The following is a 6,144-nucleotide window of genomic DNA, read 5'->3' on the forward strand; positions in this document are numbered from 1 at the left end:
GCGTAGATTAACTCTACTAGTTAATATATGAACACAGACAGATTCTCCTACCCCTCTTGCATGGGTAGCAATGAATAGAGGTCAATGTAAGGGAAGTCTTCAGAAAGAGGGCAATGTCTGAGAGGTTTCAAGGGACCAGTAGGAATTTTTCAGGAAGTAAAGCAGGATGGAAGAATGAATGACCTAAGCAGAGTCATGGAAGTTGAGAAAGTCAGAATGTGTGCAGGAAAATACAAAGACTTCAGAAAGATTGAAATAGAGATAATGTGTGGGGCAGTGGTCAGCCATGAAGAGGTAGCCAGGAACCAAGAAATCTTGGATTCACCCTAAGAACCTTGAACTCTATTTTATTGACAATAGACAAATGTTGAAAGATTGTAAAAAAGGAAAGGAGTGATTCAATTTGCTTTTAAGAAAGACAATTCTGATAACATCATGGAAGGGAGTTTATATCATCTTAAAGAAATTTCAGAGGTAAATTAAACTCTGGGTCTCTTGATGATTCCAAGATTAAAATAATTCAGCTCTGTCAAACATTTCAACTCATAGAACATACAATAACCTGTTTTTCTGTAAATGTACAAAACATTCTGGCTAAATTTAAGACTAGACTAAATGGAAACCACTGCAGGTCTTCATCAAAGCAGAGCCTTGGGAAAGTGCAGGTCTGTTATTTATTATTGTCCACAGTGCTTCCCAATGCAGGCCTAGAAATCATTTAAACCAGTGGTCTTTTCCCCTGGCCCGTAACTTCTGTGAAGCAGTGCAGTAATTCAGGAAGACTAATGCCGGGACTCGGTCCAGAAATGGAGGTTTTCCCCATCCAGTGGAGGAGAAAATCAGTCATTTAGGCTTTTTGTTGAGACCATGAACAGTGGGCACGATAAACAAATTTAAGCTCAGACTTTCTCAACTTCAATTCGGCAAAACAGAATAATTCTAAAACTCCTTACATGAATTGTGTGCCAAATGCAAGAGATATAATCGTATCAATGAAGAAGAAGGCAAAGATGTGGAATTAAACATGAAGGGACAGACACAGAGACAAGAGAAGGACTTAAGGGACCAAAGAACTGGCTGCGCCTCAGCTTCCACATGGCCTAGAATGAGCCAGTGCCCCATTCCTCCTTGTCAGACTTTTCCCAGTGATTGATGCTGATGTCAAGTGACAAGAGCTGTGACCCATTTCTAAAGAGGCATCCAGAGACCATCAGCTTGTTTCAAGTCCCACCCCCACCTGCTGCACCCACGGCCTTCCTCTGTTCTGGAGCCATGGCCCACTTTGGTGGGCTGGTGAGACCTGGGGACCCCTTTACTATTTCTATTTTCTAAATTTTCAATTACCAAACTATTACAGAACACATTTTGTGATAGTCTAACGCATGTGCTTCTTTATCACTGCCCTAAATATCAAGATCTAATGGTGATGCTAATAACTAGCATGATTTTGATGCTAATTTCGATGAGCATCAATGATGTTCTAAAACATCTGCAACACTGTAAGGTGATATGAAAGTATCAGTAATTACTAGTGGTGACAAACTGATATGTGCTGCTAATACTGCTATGGTTTGTTGCCTACTGATAACGGATGTAGATGCTAAGCTCAGGCAGAGGCTGGTGAAACGAAAGATGTAAATCCACGAGTCCCCAGTCAAGCCTGCTAACCACACTTCTGAAGGTACGGCCTACGTGTTTCAATCCATTTCCTAGAAAAAAGCAACTCCAATTTCAAAGAATTCCTCAGATCTCCATATAATAGAAGTGATAGTTTTTAAATCAGTTGATTGAAAACATACATAATAACTAAAAGCTACCATGAATTTAGAGTTACATAGAAATAGGAGAATTTTATAAATCACAACCCCATCTGCACGTGTTAGAACCAGAATAGTGCCTGTATACCCATACGTGCAGAGCCTCGTGTTTATTCAGGCCACAGGTGATGCACAAGAATTTGGAAAGCTGTTTTTTAACATTACTGATGCCTGTTTTGAAAAGGAATATTATTCCAAGTATAAGCCTCAGGCCTTGGATTCTTTGTGTGACCTTGAACAAATTAACTCAGTTTTCTCATCTGTAAAATTGGGTATTAAAATTATACTGACTTCACAATATTACTGTGAAAACTGAAATGAACTAAAGGAGTGTTTTTCTAAAGAATAGGTTGTAAACCATTTAGCAGCACGTAAAATCCATTAGTATGTCACAATGTGCATTTTTTAAGTGAAATAGAACAAAATGGACAATAGCAAAGTCTATCACACATAGTAACAGTAAGTGTTGTTTTGTGAAACTTTTATTCCAAATATATATGTATAACTTCATCCTACTATACAACATTATGTTTTTCATTGTGAGTTATGAAAGGTTTTTTTTTGGTTTTTTGTTTTTTGGAGAGGAAGACTGACCCTGAGCTGACTCTGTGCCCATCTTCCTCTGTTTTGTATATGGGTCACCGCCACAGCATGGCTTGATGAACCATGTGTAGGTCTACGCCCAGGATCTGAACTCACCAACCCCAAGCTGCTGAAGTGGAGCATGTGAACTTAACTGCTACACCACCAGGCCAGCCCCAACTTTTTTTTAAAATACTGAAATAAAACATGTGAACTATATAGCAGAAGGCATGGCACATAGCAAGCTATTGTCAGTGAAAACAGTAAGTCATTGGTGCCCCAAGGTCCAGAGTCACAGATTGGGGCCACTCCTTTAAAGAGGCTACTTAGTGACTCGCTTGCTAGGAATGTGTGGGCCCAGCATTTTCAATGTACTCTAATCCTGCAGAGGGACCAGAGCAAGTCGTACCATGGAGAGAGGAGAAAATAAAAACATGACTCTAGAAAAATAGCATCGAGTTTTATTTAGTTCACCTCAAGAGACAGCTTGAATACCATCTCTGTTAATGACTCGCCATGTGACCTCATACCAGTTATTTAACTTCTCTGGACCTCAGCTCCCTAAAAGTGAGAATAATACGAGTAGCTACCTCATACAGTTGTCATGAGGATTAAATTAGTTAAACATGAGAAGTGCTTACTCTCCAGTAAGCACTCAAAAAATGTTAGCTGCTATTGTAGCTGCTGCTATTATAATTATTGCTACACTGAGATAGACAGACCTACCAATCCTGACTATTTTTCGACTTCCTCCTTTAGTCTCAGGTGATTTTTATCTTTTATTGCTATTTCTGCAGCAAAACAAAAAAAATTCTTTTTTAACCAATAAAGGGCTACAAACAGCTTTATCTTTAGAAGTCCTCAACCACCTACATTCTTCTTTTCTCTGACATGTAAGCAATTCTTCCAGAGTTATTTTTTGTTTTTCTGTCTCGTATGGCTGGCAGGGGTGGGGGTGTGGGTAAATGCTCACTTCATAACCCTATGCTAAAATCTCACCAGGAGACCCAAAGGTGCTAAGTCCAGCTCCTTCCGGCTTCCAGGTGGAAAATACCACATGGAAACGAGGTGACCCGTGCAAAGGGCAGCTGAGCTTTCTGATATTCACAGACATACTGGCCACTGGATTAACTCTGGGGTTTAATACACCAGAGCCCAATCCCCTGATGGTGCCTCGGAACCGCCCAACTGGAAACAGACTTTGTGGATGACCGCTGAGTTTCTAAATCACATTCCCCTTTTGTGAAGTCACACAGCAGGTAAACCATGGAAGCATTTAGAACCTCAGCCTGAAGGAAAAGCACACACTCCAGAGAGGACTCGGCCTTTCCAGGCTGCATTTCATCTTTGCCCCGCTGTTGCCCGAGAAGTGTCTCTTAAAATTGTGCGGATCCACCATCCCTGAACTCACACACCTGTCCTGTCCGTGCCCACCAGCCAAAAAGAGTGCCACCCACTCAGCACCACGCCCGGATCCCTATGCTGTGTCTCCTTCAAGGCTCTAGAGACAAACATTTCTGATCCAAAGCAAATAAATTGCCCAGGGGGCCAGGCAGAATCTCCTGAGAATAAATAAGGGCAACCAAGAGGAGAGCCAAAAGGACCACAGCAAACAGGGTTTTTGCGAACTTCTTAATAAATTTTCTAAAATGAATGTTGATAGACTAGTACAACAAGTGTCTATACACCAACCACCGAGATGCAACAGCTGTTCATATTTTGGCGTTATCTATGTGTGTAAGTACCCATTTGATCGTGTGTGTGAGTTGACCGAGTCATTTGAAGGTAAGTTGCCAATATCGTGACACTGCACCCCTGAATATTTCAGCATGCATCTTCTCAGAATGAGGACATTCTCCTACGCAACCTTAGTAGAATGATCACACCTAAGCAAATTAAGAATAGGTCCACGATACAGTCTTAGACCGCATCCCAGTCGCCCTCCTTATCCCAAGAATGAAAGCATGGTGTTTGATTCCTACAGCTCTTTAGGCTCTTTAATATAGAGCAGGCCTCCTCCCTCTTGTTTCAGTGATGTTGGCTTTCGCGTGTGTCCTGACCAGCTGTCTCTAGAATGCCCCACACTGAGCACTGCTGAGTTGTGACGGGAAGGGGCAGGAGAGGAGAAAGGTGTGCCGCACAGGGTAGCAGGGAGAGTAAACTGGACTTTCCATCTTACTCAGTGGAGGACAGGGGCTCCCAGCCCTACACACCCCTGCCCTCCCCCACTTCTCCACCCCCACACACTTCACTACAGCCACGCTGGCCTCCTTGCTACTCCCCAACATGCTAACAACACACCAGGCTCAACATCTCGGCCCTGACTCTCCCCTCTTCCCGGAATGCTTTTCTCCCACATTTCCAACTCCTGCAGGTCTTTGCTCAGTGAAACCCTCCTTGATCATCTTCTTTAAAGTTGCAAACCACTCTCCCCACCTTATTTTTCTTTACAGTGTGTTCTGCCATCTAGCTTTCAATGCATTTTGTTTCTTTTGCTGATGGCTTGTCTCACCACCTGGGATATATGCTGCTCCAGGGCAGGACTCTGGTGTGGCGTGCTCATTGCTGCATGCCCAGCTATATGAGTGCTGGGCTCCGTTCAATCAACAGTGTTTATTAAGACCCCCTGCCGTGCTCCAGACACTGGCAGCGCAGCAGGACCTCAGATGCACCCCTCAGCGCTGACACAGCCTGGCTGTCCAGTCCCTAATGCCCCAGGCCAGTGGTGGAGCCCTGCCCAGCATTAAGAATGGCTCTCAGAAGTCAGGGGAGGACCTGGGGCTGCCCAGAGCCATTCCCCGGCCCTGGAATTTGCTTGGAGCTAGGGCTGACCACACATCTCACTTCTGCTGTCCCATCGTCCCCCCCGGGAATCTGACAGCCGCCTGTGCAGGTCTCTGACAATTCACCTGGGCCTAACAACTCCTCAGTGTCTCCTAGTCCCAATGTCCCCTGCAAACTTGCCCACCCCTCCCCGACAGGACCACTTCGCTCCCTCCAGTCACCTGCCCTCCCACCTGTCCTCCTCAAGGTCATTGTACTGATCTTTCCAAGAAGCAAACATGGCCAAACTACTGCCTCAGCTCAAAATGTTGCACCGGCCTCCCTCCCCGCACAGGATGAAATGTACGCGCCTCACCTGACATAAGCACAGGACCCTTCTTGATCTGACTACCACCTCCCCCACCCCCATCTCCTGCGGCTCCCACCTCACATCTGACAACACTAAATTATTTTTAGTAGTTTCTGGAACATCCGTGCTCCTCCTGCCTTGCAATCACTCTTCCTTATGTCCAGCATGCCCCTCCGCTCTTACCCCATCACCTCCAGTCTGTGGTCCTGGGAAAATTCTCCTCTTTCCTCCAGGTTCAACTCAAATTCTACCTCCTCTGGGAAACTCCTGATCCTGCAGGTGGCCTTGAGCACCTCCTTCTGGTTTAAAATGACAATCACTTGTCAGTGACACCTCACCGTTATTTATTTGTCTGACTGCCAGAGAGACCTCAGCGCAGCCTGAAAGGCGTGCCTTATGAAGGGGCTGGGGGCATCTTCCTAATCTACAGAGTCTTTGGCAAAATACCAGGTGTTTAGTACATTTGCACGACCTCGTCTAAATAGCTATTTTGCCCTGGGCAGCACTGTTTGTTGAGGGCCTTAGGGATCAGAGTTAGTGACCTTGGTCTTCCCCATCCTGATTTTATGGCTGAGGCCTAGAGTTAATGGTAAATGTCCTCATTGTTTTGGT

The sequence above is a fragment of the Equus caballus genome, chromosome 21 (genome assembly GCF_041296265.1).
Source record: "Equus caballus isolate H_3958 breed thoroughbred chromosome 21, TB-T2T, whole genome shotgun sequence".
Taxonomy (NCBI): Eukaryota; Metazoa; Chordata; class Mammalia; order Perissodactyla; family Equidae; genus Equus; species Equus caballus.